Source organism: Lutra lutra, chromosome 8 (assembly GCF_902655055.1).
Source record: "Lutra lutra chromosome 8, mLutLut1.2, whole genome shotgun sequence".
NCBI classification, from domain to species: domain Eukaryota; kingdom Metazoa; phylum Chordata; class Mammalia; order Carnivora; family Mustelidae; genus Lutra; species Lutra lutra.
Genome location: NC_062285.1, coordinates 121,056,837 through 121,073,681, shown reverse-complemented (window position 1 = coordinate 121,073,681; position 16,845 = coordinate 121,056,837). Strand labels below are relative to the sequence as shown.

Below are 16,845 nucleotides of genomic sequence, written 5' to 3'. Positions count from 1 at the left end.
AAGGTAATCTGCTTGGCCTCTCTTTCCCTCATTATAAACATCTTTCCCTACAAACGTGCTCCATTCTTTGGCCTTTCCAAAAGCTTTCCTTCGATCCTTCCACTGCTCGCTCCCCGCCTTCCACATCCTGCTCCCCTTCTTCCCTTCCATTCGGAATGTCTAGAAAATGTAGGCTGCTGGCTGTAACTCTTAGCTTCTCAAGTCATATTCACTATGGCTTACATTCCTACTAATTCAGTCTTTCTGAGATGATCCTAAACTTCCTTATTTCCAGCCAAAGGCTGGATGCTTCATCTTCATACCGCTTGGCAGCTTAGTGGAATTTCGCACCAGTAAGACTCTCTTCTCCTCAACATCCACTTTTTTTTTTTCTTTTTCTCCCCCCCGCCTTGGCTCCCTTGGTGTCACTCTTCCCTAAGGTTCCCTTGCTTCACCGATCTCCTTTGATTGACTCTCCCACCCTGTTCATCCTTTCAGTGGGAGCTAGTTGGCTAAGTTCCCTGGGCAGGACTCTTCAATGCTTTCCCTCCTTCTCCTAGATTAGAAGTGGAGAGGAAAAGTGTTCCATATATAAACTACCTCTTCTGTCCAGCTAACATTCACCTGCCTCACAGGGTACTCAAAAGGTGTTTCATTCATACAAACGAAACAATCACAACTCTTTTTACTAACTGAGGAATGTTTATTGAATCTAGCCTCTTCATTCTCATCGCCATGTGTAAAATCAGCTCCTTATTATTTAGAGGGCTAAAAAAGGACAAAATCTTCCTTATCCTTCCCTCTTGTTTCTCCTTATAGCAAGTATGTATACTTTTTTCATGACTGACAGAATTAGCCATCTCCAAATAATAATAATGATAACGGCATTTCAAAATCATAAGCCCCCTTAAAAAACAAAAGTGCAATCACATACCTTGGTTGGCCATTTCTTACAAGATTAAAAATTCAGGTTCCTTTCCTTTGTATTCAAAGCTCATCACCATCTGGTCTCAACACATCTTTCTAATTCATCATTTACCTCTCCTCCTTTATGTGTACATCTACCTGAAGCCTCACTGTATTGATTTTCCATAGTAATTGCGGGCAAACTTTGCAGGTGTTATATTCTGTGCCTAGAATGATTTCCCCCATGTCTTCATTCTGCATCCTTTAATAATGAGTCTGAATATCATCTTTTTAGATAAAACCTTTCCCAGTTACCCCACAGAGTTACTGAAACTAAGGAAATCTTTAATTTTCTTATGGGGCAATTTATCCATTTTCCTGTCATTTGGACTTCACAGTGAAGTCCTTAAGGACAAAGAATCTATTTCAGTCATCTTTGTAAGATGTGCCAGATGTGCCAGAACCTGGCACAGTGCTTAGGAAATAGGAAGTAGTTGTACATATAAAACTGATATTTTTGATACATACATGTTTTACATTAATCACTGAAAATTAATGATGAGCATTCAGAAAGAGAAAGAAACTCACCACTATTTTCATTTCAACATGTCTGTCATGTTAGACACAAAGGCTACCTTTTCAAATTAGCTAAACAAGTCATAAAGGAAGTTGATTTTTAAGCCATTTTATAAAGCTATATTTATGGGATAAATTTGGACAGTTAATGAGATAGCCTGGTAACTAATACATTCCTGTAAATTATAATATAAAATCTTATGTGGTCATGCATGTCGTACCTATCTGACATTATAATAAGAATACAGTGTATCATGAAATGTACTTACTATAAATAGCTTAATGGCTACTTCTATTAAAACAAATGGTTTTTCAATAATAAAATGGCTTCTTATTCATATAGAAGTCAAATATTTTAAGTAATTCACACCTTCATGTCTTACATCTAGGATGTATTTATCCTCTTGGCAATGTATAAGAAAATAAACTGCTTTTCAGATATTTACACCTGACCACTTTCTTTTCATCATATCTCACAATTTACAAATCAAATTTTGATTTTTTTTGCAATAAGAATGATACAGAAATTTTCCTAATTTTTTTTAAACAATCTGTCATGACAGTGATACCAAAAATTAAATCCAGCTCCAGAAATTTTCTTTGGATTACATTGAAAACCCTAGAAGAATAAAAATAAATGTGATTTTGGTAAAGCAGAAGCCACTCATGTATTCTCTATTCCATTATCAATATGCATCTGTAACTACATACATCTTGTTAGTTAATGGAGAAGAAGAATGAGAGAGTAGTACAGGGCATTGTCACCACCTATATTTATGGATTTCATGAAAGAAACTATTTGCAATTCATAATAAAAAGCCTGAAGTATTCATTACTGCAGAAGACAAGTGTTGCTCTCAGTGAGTTTTCACTGTAAACCTTTTCAGTCTTTGTTGTCATATCTGAGCATCTGCTACCCTACAGTAGGAGAAGTCTAAACACAGCCCATTGCAGCTGTCAGGTTCTGTTTAAACTTTTGTCAAAACCCAAATTCTTTGCAAGCAGTCATTCATTTGAGATTTGTGTTCCTCACTGATTACTGAGGCATTCCTAATGGCTTCTATGTGCGCTTGTGATCCTGTAGCATAATCGTAGGAGTTAAGTATTAGTATTTTCCTAATTGAGTACCTGAAGGGAAACCATCCCATTGATTTTGCCTCAGACAACTCTGAATAATTTGCATGCATATGACAACTAAATTTCACCTGTGTCAAAGAATGAATCCCAGAAAGAAATTAGACCTAGTATTTTCCAATTAAAATACTTTCATAGGCCATCAACAACAAAGTGAAATAAAAGTGAACATACCATGAAGATTAAAATGAGAGGCTCTCAAATGGGGGTGACCAAGGTTTCCAGGAAGGTAATCCTTCTTATATTACTTCCTTTAATACTTCCTTCTCCAATCATAGAGAACAAGTCTAAGAGGAATTTATTCCATTTCCAAAGGGTAGAACTCAGTAGAGCAAGAAGTAAAAAGAAACCACTCATTTTCCTTATCCTCATATCCTGGATATAAAACAAACTGAAGTCTGAAATCATACGTATTAGGATATCCAAGATACAGTGAAAATAAATATGAAAACAAATATAAGTGACCCCTTTTAATGCATGTAATTTTTTCTAAGAACTTTTCTCTTCGTGTTTCTAAAAAGGAATGCAATACTCAGAGTCCTCCTCCTTTATTGGTAATACAAAAACCAAAGATAAACCTGAGGTTTTATGATATCACACTCATTACACGCACAGGTTATTGTGCTAATAATACTTCTGGGATGATATTTAAATATTATGATGAAAATGCTGAGATAAAATAAGAACTGTATTTTAGGAAACAGTCATTAAATTTGGGATTAAACTTAGTCATTAAAGTGTGTGTCTTTGCATTCTTAATCAGGTATTTACATCTTTCAGTTGGCTTGAGATTTAATATAGTTTAATAAGACAGTCATAATCATAAACGCATAATCATAAACGATTAACAAGACCCACATTTCTTGCTTACGTTAAGAAAGTTTCCGTTAAGTCTATGAAAAAAAGCTGCATGCTCTGCAATTGCATATTTGTGGTTTTAAAGAACACTGAGGGCAGAGAGTCAATAAAGTGGATTCAGAAGGCTCAGTGTGCATGGATAAAAGCACAGAGCTGGCTTTTAGTAAGATGCAGAGCATGAGGAATGGAACAGAAAGAAGGAATTAAGTGGGATGACCAAGGAGGAAGACAAAGCAAGAGAAGGTAGGTGAAGATGCAATTTGCATTGGATGTATGTGATGGGAGCCACCACTTAATGTTCTTGAGCAAGGGGGTGGCATATTCAGTGCAGAAATCAGCAAGTAGGACTGTGAGGGCTGCAGTGGGTTTTATAGAAGGGGAAAAAAAGATAAGAGTAAGCAAAACGTCTTAGCAGTCCAGTGACAAGGACCATGAAGACTGCTATGGACATCACATTCCCCTCTCGTACCTGGTCTTTGCACACCAGAGAATGTGACTTGCTTATATGACATTGATGATTTCAAAGGATTAGGGATGTATTCACTCTCCATTATTCATCTGAACCTGACATCACAGTCCCCAGGTCAGAATTCACAGGTCTTTGGGGTGTGTGTGGAGTGGGACACTGTTTCATGTTGACCTACAAAATGGCATTGCTGAATATTTGAACTAGTCACCAACCAGGTTCACATAAACATTTGAATTTCCAGACTTAAAATTAGAAGGTCTTTAAAGATTTGGAAGTTAACATTAGAAGACCTTGCATAGCTAGATCTGTATTCTTATATAACAACACATTATTTTGATTTTCTGACAGGGTGTGCCTTTTCCAGTTTGCCAGAGTCCCCACTATTCTCTATTGTTACTCTGCTTGAGGCCCATTCATTTTACTGTGACCTTGTCAAGCTCATTGAGTACCCAGTCTTGGATCTAGATCTTCCAAAATAGATTTATATTTTAAGATATTTTCCGGGGCGCCTGGGTGGCTCAGTGGGTTAAGCCGCTGCCTTCGGCTCAGGTCATGATCTCGGGATCCTGGGATCGAGTCCCGCATCGGGTTCTCTGCTCGGCAGAGATCCTGCTTCCCTCTCTCTCTCTCTGCCTGCCTCTCCATCTACTTGTGATCTCTCTCTGTCAAATAAATAAATAAAATCTTAAAAAAAAAAAGATATTTTCCCCCAGTGGTTTCCCTAGCCATGTAAATTACCAATAAACAGAGCCTACCTTCATTTATAGTTTATTGCTCACAAAGAACTCTCCTAATACACACATCAGTCTATGAGCAAGGCAAGGTATATATCATTTCCACCATTTTACAGATGTAAGAAAGGGAACTGTACCAGATCAAGAGACACATGTAAGCTGGCCTGTGACAAGTGTCTGGGTTGGCTCCAGGTCTCAGGTCTTTTGTCCCCTGGTAATTGGTCTTCCCACTCCTGTGAACTCCCAGGGCTATACTCCAATTCTTAAATCTTGGGTTTTAGCCAAGAGTTCTGTGTTATTATGACATCCAACCCTATCTCTCACATTTGCTCAACACTTTTTCCCACCCGACCCTACCCTGGTATTCCAAACTCTGCCCAATCTCAGCCTCTATTCACTGCTGGCCAGCTTCAATGAATCCTCCAGTTCCCACCTGAAAGCTCACTTTCTGAGGAAACTTCCTCAGACATTCCCCACGACCTGGCTACATCTCTCCTTTTAGTTATGCCATTGTGCCCTCTACTTAGCCTGTTGTCACATGCCTCACACTAGATGATCATCTGTGTCCCTCTCTGAGCCGTAAGTGCTGTAGGATTGAGGATAAGTCTTTCTCATTTTTTGCAGTGTCTCCAATCCCTAGAAGAACTATGCTGCTGGTACATGTGAAGGCATGGTGTCAAGGTTTTGGTTTGGGTTTAAAAATAGTGTTTTAATTGTGTCAGCCTATCTTAAATGAACAGTGATTGATATTTACTGAGCACTTACTATCAACTACTGCACATATTCAGATGTCTTTATTCATATCAGAGCTGTAGGACTCTGGGTGGGAATAGAATGCATGTTTGTACAAAAATAAGATATTGGGATTTACTCTTGCCACTTTCTGACTGTATATAACGACATGCTACCTTCATCCTTTAGCTGACATATAGAGGTAGCACTCCTTGTCAATGACCCTTATACTCCGTGTGGCCCCACCCAGTATCTAGTTTTCAACTAAACATGGTCAGGCAGCCTATCTGGCTCACTTGGGCATTTTTTTTTTCCTGCTATTCAACATTATCCTTGCTCTTTATTGGCATGTCAAGTTTATGCATGCTTACAATCTTTATTCTTAAAAGTATTTATGCTTTTTTAATAAGCACTATTCTTTTTCCCTGGAATTCTTAAAAAAAAAAAGAAAGAAAGGAAAAAGAAGGAGGAGAAAGGGAAGAAAAATGTGTTTTAAAACATTTTCAAATCTCCCTACAGATCACTCACTTATTCTCATTTTCTAAAGCAAAAGCACCCATGTTGTCAAGGCTCCCATAGCTAAAATTGAGAAGGCACAGCTTACTTTAAAAAAAAAAAACAAACTAAATGCTATCTTAAGTATGCCTGGTCTCATAGATCCTTGAGGCAAGGCTAAAGTCTATTTAACAGTTAGGCACTCATTAACTACAGATAAATTTTATCATAGGGAAAGAAGGAAATAAAACATCATCAGAGTTGCTGAATTTGTGAAACTAGAAGGAAGCTGCTGGCAGTCAGTATGGCAAAGACAGTAGGGAGATGTTGCAGGCATGAATAAAATTTTGCTTTTAACTGCTCTTTTAGCTATTGTCCAAACACAAGAAATGCAATGTGGAGAAGCAGAGAAACAATATGAAGTATTCCATAAAGAGAATTCCATTGGAAAATCAAGTAAGAGTCCTCAGAAAACACATCGTGATGAAAAGAGTCCAAGGAAAACCACACTGTACAAAAATATTGTATTTACCATTACTAAATTTTTTAAAAGTAGGCTCCATGCCTAGTGTGGGGCTTGAACTCATAGCCTGAGATCAAGAGTTGCATGCTCTATTGACTGGGCCAGTCAAGTGCCCCACCATTACTAAATTTTAAACTCTTATTCGTTTTTCCAGCTCTATGCTGTGTGTCACCCATGTTGTGAAGTGTTCTGATTCCATAGCTTGAGTTTGTCACTTCCTCTACATTGATAAGCCAGTCAGTCCCTTCATTTATTATGGCAAGTGCTGCGATGTTCGAAATCTACTTCTGTACCCTGTGCTTCCCCAACCAGGCTGGAAACTCTTTGAAGGTAGAACCACATTGCCACAATTGTTTCTCTAAGATCTACCAATCCCAGGACCTGAAATTTAGTGGGTATTCCATCAGTGAATGATCAACGTATAAATGATTATATTAAATTTGAATAATGGGTTAAATGCCAAGGCAGGACATTGCTTAAGAACAAGAATGGAGCTCCATTTGAATTTCAGGAGACTAAGGTTGCCCATGTAATGGTCAGCATTATAAAGGCTCCATTATAAGGGCAAACGAGAATCCTCTGTATTTTCTGCCATCGTTTTTACTTTCTCTGAAAGCGGAGAAAGTTCTATATTGGCAAAGTATTAACACTGGTGACACGGTGATCAAAACAGGTCCTCAAATGTAGCATCTCTTCCTTGAAGTTGAAGCCCAATTAAGATGAACTATAACCAACGCTTAGTCATGTAGATGCAGCATCCCAAACAGTAGTGATGTGCTTCAAACGCTGGGCCAGGAAGCCGGCAAAAACAGTTTTGTCTTGAAATCGGAGACATGATGTTGCTAAATACAAATTAAAAATAGCAACTGACATTTTATGTTTATTAAGCCTTTTTCTCTCATCTATTTCCTGCAGACACTTCCACAGATGGATATGGAGATAGGCACCTGCTATAGATCCTGTTCTCCCTTGGGAAACATGCATTTGCTGTTTTTCATGGCCATTCTATTTTAAAATTTGCTTTCAGGAATGCTGAAAAGGGGAAGCCACTCAGCTAACTTGCTCTGCCCAGAAGAGCACTAGCTGCTAGGGGAACTAACCCGTTTGCTTTGCTGGCTTTGTGTTATCATGCTTCTTTTCATTTAACTCACTCGGATACAGCAGGAGAGAATATTATTAATCAGCCCAACAATGAGCCTGTCCCCTGGAGAGAGAGTGATATACCTGCAACACAGTGGTATCTCCATTACCAAATAAACTAATTTAGAGTGGCCTGCATTTCTTGGGTCTGTAGGTTGTAAGATGACAGGCCTTCCAATAACGGACATATCCCATACAAAATTAATTCAGTTTGTGAGGGCATATTTTTAAGACATACTATTGAACTTTGGTGAGATAAAAAACACACAAAAAACAGGGGATGTGGCTTTTTCCAGTTTCAACCTGAGTAATTTCATGTTTGTGGAATCCAATAATAAATGAGTTTGTGTTTCATACATCTTTTTTAATTTTATTTTTTCAGTAATTCATTTTTATCATATTTTATGAAAATATCAGCCCACAAAATATGGTAAATTTAAAAGGGGAGAAAAAAGGTCCTTTTTGAGAATGAGAGTACTCAGGACAGCAGTATGATGTAACATACAGGGTTGGGCTGGCCTGGACCGTGTGCAAAATCTCAAGATCCTTGGGGAAATCCAAAAACAATGGTTTGATGCCAGAGAGCTCTCTTTCCTCAACTATAACATGAACATATACCACTACTGCAGAGTTGTTGTACAGATTAGATAATTGGATAAGGTTTGTAACTCAGTGCCTAACTGATGTCTAGCAAAAATCCAGAGTTAGCTGTTATCATTATTCAAAATGTCTTGCACATAGTAGATACTCAATAAATACTAGCTTCTATTTATTTCCCACTTTATTTAGAAGATTCTGAAAATGTTAATGCTTCCCATGGCCATGGTCCAAATTTCTGAGTGACTTGGGGGCACGGCAGCCTGACCAGGCCACATACGGATATGCTACGGAATGATCTGGATCCTTTGAGAAGTGACTTGTGGATCTAGCCCATCAGTGTGGGCCCCTTGTTTACCAGTGGACATTTCTCTTCTTATATTTTCATTGAGAACACTCTCCTCTGGGCCATCCCTGACTCGCTGACAGGAGGCAAGAGACAGAGAGAAAAGAACGCACAGAAGGAGCCATTTCAGGTAATGAGGGAAATGTCAAAGAGAAGTTATTTGATCTCTTCTCTCACAAATTACTAAGCCTAATGGGTCTCCGCACACTCTCTATTAAAAAAACAAATTGCTTGAGGAGGTAGTTAGGATGGGCAAAAAAGAAGACCAAAAAGCTTCTACACTATGTTTGACTTTAGAGAACACTTTAATTTGATTCTTAGAACCCTATGGCAGATCCTATTATTCCCACTAAACTGACAAACTGAGGCTGAGAAATTAAATTGTTGTCTAAGCATATCTTGCTGGTGAAGACATACTTTCATCCTGAACCCAGTGCTTTAAACTCTTAAATATGTGCATGGAGAGTATAGGTGAAGTAGAGGGATATATAGAGAGAGAGAGAAAAAAAGAGAGAGAGAGAGAGAATATTTCGGGAGAACGTCTCAGCATGGTAGCTTGATGCACAAACAACTTGACATCATGCATACAGGCCTTTGTGAAAGAAACAATGGGCAACCGAGAATGAATATATGGATGGGGTGTTCACAGTGAAAAGTGGATGTATATCCGAAAATAAAGAAGTGTATTAGGAAAAAATGATCAAAGGACCTCAGGTTGTGGTCTAAGGCATAACTAGATTCAAAACCCAGGGTCACTATTGGAAAAAAAAAAAAAAAAAAGGAAAAGCTGACAGACATTTTTAAGTGGCCCCAGGCTTAGAGAGGCAGCCTTTGAGGATGTCAGACAACCCCAGGAGAGTCCTAACAGGCACCTTTGGCCACAGAACTAACCTCACCCCTTGGCCCAGTTAGCCATTCCCACTCTGGGGAGATCGCCAGAGGCAAGGGAGAGATCACACTGTCAAATAAATTTCTCCAGCTGCTGCTGGCTGCCAGCAATCTCATCAGCTCAGTATTTGATCTTTGATAAGAGGTTAGTGACCTTTACAAGGGCAACACCTCAAATGTTCTCCATCACATAGACCTTGGTGTGGATAAATTTCAGGTCCTTGCTCCAAGGAGGTTTTACCCAGGAAAGGCAAGCAGCGGGGCAGGGAGCTGGGCATTCCAGGGGAATAAGGACAGAATGCACCTTTTCCATAAAAGCTGGCATTGCTGGGGTGCCTGGGTGGCTCAGTGGGTTAAGCCGCTGCCTTCGGCTCAGGTCATGATCTCAGGGTCCTGGGATCGAGTCCCGCATCAGGCTCTCTGCTCAGCAGGGAGCCTGCTTCCCTCTCTCACTCTCTCTCTCTCTGCCTGCCTCTCTGTCTACTTGTGATCTCTCTCTGTGGAACAAATAAATAAAAATCTTTAAAAAAATAAATAAATAAAAATTATAAAAAAAAAAAAGCTGGCATTGCTGAAGGCAGATATTGCCTTTTTACAATGTCGTCTAAGATTAGCCATCAATTCTTTGCCTAATGCAGCTTATAGAAAAATTGTGTATATGCCGTATATGTGTATCTGCACAGATAGGCGATAACTAAGAGGAGTACTAAAGATCACTGCTAATGTTTATTGACCTCCCACCATATGCTAAGCACTGTGCTTTATACTCATTATTCCATGTAATCCTTACAGCAACCCAATGGGGGAAGGTCTGATTACTTTCCTCATTTTATAGCTGAAGAAGCAGGGCTGGAATCTGTTTATATAGCTAGTAAGCAGTACAGCAGGAACTCAAACCAGTCAATCCAATTCCAGTTTAACTGCTACGTTTATGCACCAAATTTAAGCGGCAGTGTTTTCACGGTGTGACACAGACACACACATGTATCAGTCCATACTGCAGACCTGCAGAGGAGAACTCAGAGCCCCCATCCGCTGAGTTTCTAATCTCTGGTTTAACACATACTAGGTCCACAAAAATTAGACAAGGAAAAAAATGCAGCAGTTTATCTTCAGAAAAGATGGGAAACAAGGAGGGTAAGAGTGAACATGGTTGGGGGGAGTCAATCTTTAGGTGGGGAAGTGGGAAATGAAGAACTTTCTGTGTCTCTGAAAAACAAAGCAGAAAGGTAATCTCAAGCCTAAAGGAATTGCTTTAAGCTCAATAAAAATTTACAGATTTGATGGGGCTAAATTCTGATAACAGTCAGCTAAAATCCTTGGGTGCAAAGCGTGCCCAGTATCAAGGAGTTACGGTGATTTACAATTCACATATCTATTGCCAATTCATCTGTTTCACACCCCTGCATATCAATACTCTGGGCTTTTTAGACTTGACCAGGAGTGTCTGGGATATGTGACAGTGTTGGGGGGAGGGGTGAGACTGCACCTGGCACATAGTGGACACTCCATAAATGTTCTTTTGAAAGAATCACAAAAGAGCAAACATGGCTCACTCATCTCAACTATCAGATGTACTCAACAACAAGAAATTCCTTTTTTTTTAAATAAAACAATCATCATATATAACGAAACAGAATGTAAAGTATGAGTGAATTCCTTCAAACAAACATGACTTGCTTTGGTACCTGTTTAGGGTAACACCCACATCCCCCAACCCTTAGAGTCCTTGTGGTTTCTCTTCCACCATGTGTAACACTTGGCCAAGAAATGTGTACAAGAAGTATACGCGTACAAATACGCATGTGCACGTATTTAACCCGAACCATGGACCACTGCCTTTCATATTTAAAAATGAATCTGTTTAAAGGAACTGCTATCTTTATGTCACATTAGAGAGGAATGGTATATCATTCTTTTTAGCTTATTAAGACAGTATAGTGGGCCCCTGAGAACCATAGTAGCTGAAGGGTAACCGCCTCCTTCCCTTGCTCCTCACCATGACCATTATGCTGTGATTCACATCTCATGCAATTATTTAAATGGTAAAAAAAAGAAGGGCATTTTATTCTCCAGCATTTTTCATTTAACAAATTAGAAAAGAAACACACACACACACACACACACAAATCATCCTCCACCATTTTCACCCAACCATGACCATCCCTAGAAAGAGTTTTGAAACCAGAAAGCACTAAGTAAAGAAACATGAGATCTCAGCTACTGGACATCCAGAAGGCCATTTAGTGCACCAAAGGGCAGTGGAGGTTAGCTGCGTTGAGTGTCTGGAAGAACATGGCCACCAACATGGCACTATCACTTTAGTGGAGGCGAGTACACAGTAACTTCGAAATATTTTGAACTTACTGGTCCTGAACACTTCTTTACAAAATAAATGAGTGTCTGAGATTCCTCATGGACCCCAAGAGACATTTATAAATAGGAAATCTTTATCAGATTGAAGACAAATTGGCTAAAGAATATGTCTAACTGCTAAACTAGAAGGGACCTCATACTCTTGAAAAGATTCCAGGTACGGTCATGGTGCAGGCATCCACGACCTTTCATTATTCTTTTTTCTTTTCTTTTCTTTCTTTTTTTCTTTTTTGCTAAAACTTCAAAGATAAAGTTATTTAATTTTCCCACTGCACCTTCTATGAACTTCTGATCCTGTCTGCTAAGAAATATCCAGAGATCAGTCCTAGAACATAAAACAAACAGGGGTTCTGATCCACTGTAAGACGGTGCAGGTACAGGCTCTAACTCCAGTGAAAGAGGCTCTGTAAGATTTCCTTCAATATGTGGCCCATGGGCACCAGCTAGGGAGCATGCCGATTTAGTCTTAAAATGAGCTATGATATTCTTACAATAATCTAATACATCTCAGAACTTTAGTCTTCTTGCCTGACATGTGTATTATGTTCATCCCCTCAGACAACTCTTGAATAGTGCTCTCACGCTTCCTTAAGTGTATTTTCCGTATGAATGCAAACTGATATTACCTTCCCAATTTCACCATGTGCAAGGAAAGCCCTTCCAATGAGACAACTGCTGCTGCTCAGACAGAAGGCAGGTGCCTCTCCTCACTCTCTCAGTTCTCTGAGCCTTCATCTGCCAGCACATGAGAAAAAGGCATCCACTATGGCAGAGCGACAGGTCGAAAAGCAAGAATCAATACAGTGATGTGCTTTAGGATATTTGCTTGATTAAATGAACTTCATAAAATATTTAAGGAGGTGTATACTTGCCACGTAGGAAATAGTAATCAAACTAACATAAAGTAAAATCAATTCTCACTTTCTTGTTCTTCTAGAAGCAAACAATAACACGCAACATGTACTCTTAGAGGAACTTCACATATACCTATGTTTTATAGGAATTTTCACCCTGTACATTTAGTTTTTGCTAACCCTGGAGTTACTATTAAAACGATTTGGAATTCTCCCACTGCATCGTATTAGGCAGTGGTAGGAAGTAGCCCAATAACATGCTGGGTAGAGGGGGGACCCCATTTGGGTTGACAAAATCCACCATAGTTAATCCTCAAAAGTGAAATTTCTATATCCTATAATCAGGAGTTGCTGGGCATTTGATTAAATACCCCAGGCATTTGGTCCCCAACCTCCTTTTCGTCTCTCCCCCCAACTAGCAAACAAGAGAATTTAGACCAGAAAAACCTGAAGAAATAAAGTGTGTACTTTAGTACGGAAATGCTTTTACCTGCCTTGCCTGCTGTGAACGAAATGGGCTGGGCTTTCAAAATGTTAGTCAGCTTAACTCCCAGTTGGTGGCCCTGGAAAAATGTAGCCATGCAGTCTATTGCTCTGTTTCTGTTCTTTAACTGCCAAGTGGAATACAATAGACCAGTAGAAGGGGAACAAAAGAGAGATGGATCCAGAAAGAACCCAAAGAATGACAACAAAGCAAGCAAGGAAAATGATAATGAGTCAAAGACACGGAGCTTGCCAAAGTTAGCATCCCAGACTATTTTCACATTGAAGATAATTATGCTTCCATTAATTGCCACTTTTCCCCTGAAAAATTCATGATACTTTACAAGCTACAAATTATCTAGTGCAGATTCATCTTTGCTACATTTTAGGAAAAGTCATACCATGTGCATAACCCAAAGAGAGAATGTCTACAGTCATGTTGCTCAGACGTGGATAAGATATATTTTATGCATCGAAGGGGATTTTGGTATAAACAGAATGGGCAGTGACGTTGAAAACACCAATATTTTTGAACTACAAAGTGAGCACCTGGCCACTTTAGTGGATTACAGAATAGGTACCAAATAAAGAGGAATAGATATTTGTGTATCTACAGGCACCTTGAACTTTCCATATGTCCAGCTCCTCTCCTCCATCATTCTCCATTGTGTTTTGTACTTTTGTCCTTCCCAGGAAGATATGAAAGTTTTACCACAGTAAACACAAGGCTGGCACTTACCATGAAATCTTTATTTCCCATTTTAGCTCTAGAATACTTCCAAGTATGCCATTGTCTTTAGTTTGTGTACATTTAAGAATTCACACATCAAAAGTTAAACCTCCCCTACGGTTAGAAAATAGTATGCCTTTTCCCCCAAGAACAATGATAATATTCGTAATTTATTTTTATTGAAGTATGTCATCTGATATACTTCGTTACAATTTTCCAAGCTGAGAAAGATAGAAAAACAGTCACAATAATATAATTTATACATAAATAAAATACCTTACTAAATAGCTTAGCTTTCAATGCCTCAAACTGGTCACAGTTTAGAAAGTGTATATAAAGCTTTATATTACAGATTTCTGTGTCAAATTGACAAATGCAAACCTTCTTGGGGGCTGAAATCATGCTACATAAAATCAAATGTAATCTCATTTTATGGGACATGATAAAATCTTACCTCCTCAGATGGGACATCCAGAATGTCACATTTTCCCTGCGATTTTATTAATAAAGCAGCAGCAGACTTCTAATAGATAGTTCCTCCTACATAACCTTCTCTTTCTGGGTAGTCAGAGTCAGGGTATTAACTAGGTGATCCGAAGTTAGAATACAAATTACAAATAATTTTTGCTGTTATTTCAGCCAGTCTGAAAGTTCAGGAAAAGGAAAAACAGAATGAAGAATCTTCGACTGGACAGCAGAAAGAAAAGCTTACTATTAAGATGATTCTATATATATTACCATGAACTTGCTAGTATTTTACATTTTAACTTACTCATAATCAGTTTTTGATCTCGCAAAGTATTAAAAGTTAAATTATATCTACTCCCAGACATAGTCAAGTGATAATTGGGCAGTTTTCTCCTTTAAGATCCATATTATCTTCCTTGATCATCCACTCTGCTCAAATACATTATAAAAATGACCAATTTACCACCCCACTTCACATGAGGAAAAGACAATACTACAGAATGTGGGTCCCAGGATAGAGCAACCAAATGCTACCTGGGGACAGATGAGCATGATAGAGTGTGTATGAGTAACTTAAATTTTCCAATTATTCTTTAGCTTATAAAACAATTGCTAGACTCGCCATTATGAGTTCCAAAAACATACACTTGGAAGCATGAGCGATTAGCATATGTCATTTCCTACTGGCGGAAGCCCGCTCACAATAAATCTCTTACCTTGTAGAGAGATGGAACAGTACAGGGCTCATAATAGGATGAGTGATGTGTGAAATGTTCTTCAGCTTACTTCCCCTGGGATTTATACTTCCAAACCTAGGAGCGCCGTTTGTCTGCATGAATGGAATTCTAAGCAAAGCAGTAAAAACAACCAAGGTGTTATGTATAGCTTTTCAACTTTTTGAAATCTAGGAGAAACTGTGAAATCAGTAAACAAGTAAGTAAGCGCGTGTCTAAAAATTATGGCACAAATAAGCTGGAAAAATACACAGTTCAAATAAGGAAGATTAGCAATGAGCACATATTTTAAGTAAGACTGTGTAAATAATATGCTTTTTCTTAGAAGCTGAAGGACTACTCCATGCCTGGTTATGAGCTTAAGAGTGAGGCTGTTTTATATTGTACGAGGAAATCACTGGATTTTGATTTACAGACAAAATGTTGGTTAAATAGTCAGATTGTTTTCAAGCACACTCAGAGGAATAAAGAAAAAGGTGAACCTAAGAAAAATATACGAGAAAAATGTTACAGGCTCAAATTCTCATTTCATTTCCTTGTTTAATTTTTTTTTTAAAGAAAAAAATTGTCGCTAACTTTTTGAAAGGCATACTTTCAGAGTGGACTTGTTTCCAATCTAAATTTAGCCTCCGGTCCTTGTGTCATATTTCTTCAGGCATGAGAAGGAAAATCAATGCCCCTACTCACCTTTGGAAGAATTTCACTGCCAAGTCTCCATGGTTCTATGGGATCCAATAATCCGTGGCTCAGTATTGATTTTTCTATGACACCTGTAGAAACAGCCTCTCCTTCCTTTCTAACAAAATATAGCAACAAGAATTGTGTAGTTTCTGAATGAATTAAACAGAGGCTATTAAGCGCAACTGCATTCTGAAAGAAAATGGGGGTTATATTTTCTAAAAAATGTTACATTTGCTTGATATTTCTGAGACACTTAACAACTTTTTACAGATAATATGAACACATGCTTTTAAAGATGATTTGAACATAATTTCCTCGGGTATGCTGTATCTAAGTCATGGATTACAAATACCACTTACTTTTCTAAGGGAATAGACAAATGGTAAAAGACAAATTGGTAAACTTCAACCCCCAATTTAAAAATGTCTCCAAAATCAAAACCCCTTTTGCCAGTGAAAAACGACATCATGCCTTTAAGACCTAAAGTTTTGTTAAAACAAAGGATGACCCTTTCGAGCGGCAGAGTAGAGTGGATCAAACCCTAGGAGAGAGAGTACGTTAATCCTGGGGGTGTGTTTTATGGCACGAAAGGAGTTGGAAGATCAGGCAAGGGCCACCAACCTTCCCACTTTCCTTGGAAAGCATAAATGCGAAAGCCAAGCCAAACCAAACCAAAATCCGAGAAGTCATGTTTCCAGCATTCTTCACACACCTGACTGAAACATCAAAGGCATGTGTCTCCCGCTGGGCAGACTTCTTTGGGCACGTCTGAATATATTCCCTGCAGCCATCCCGCATGCTGAGTGGGGTCCCTCTAGTTGGCAACCCACTCTGTCACTCACTCCATCAGCCTGAGAATCTGCAAAATAAAAATGCAGTGTTAAAAAAAAAAATTTCCTTTTACATTTGCTTTTCCCAGTAAAATCCTAGAGAAGAAAACACAAAGCAGGTTGTTTCTCACAATATATGTGACATCTTGGTTAAAAGTGACACGGCCATGTTGCACTCTGACAGGTTGAGTGTTAAGATCTGACAGATATGAGCCCGCAAGAACCACCTTCCTGCCACATGTATTTAAGCTCATGTTAAAACCTTGATCTGATAGTCTCTTGATTAGCTTGATCAACAGTGAGTGCTACTGC

General features: G+C 38.7%; 1 long non-coding RNA gene across 1 annotated transcript in view; it reads right to left on the bottom strand.

The window, feature by feature from the left end:
- Positions 1 to 2,951, bottom strand: part of LOC125108001 (uncharacterized) — a 44,101-nt gene extending 41,150 nt beyond the window's left edge. Inside the window, exon 1 of the long non-coding RNA XR_007129726.1 lies at positions 2,770 to 2,951. This is a non-coding gene — a long non-coding RNA (uncharacterized LOC125108001). The remainder of the gene's footprint in view (positions 1 to 2,769) is intronic.
- Between the last annotated feature and the right edge of the window lie 13,894 nt (positions 2,952 to 16,845).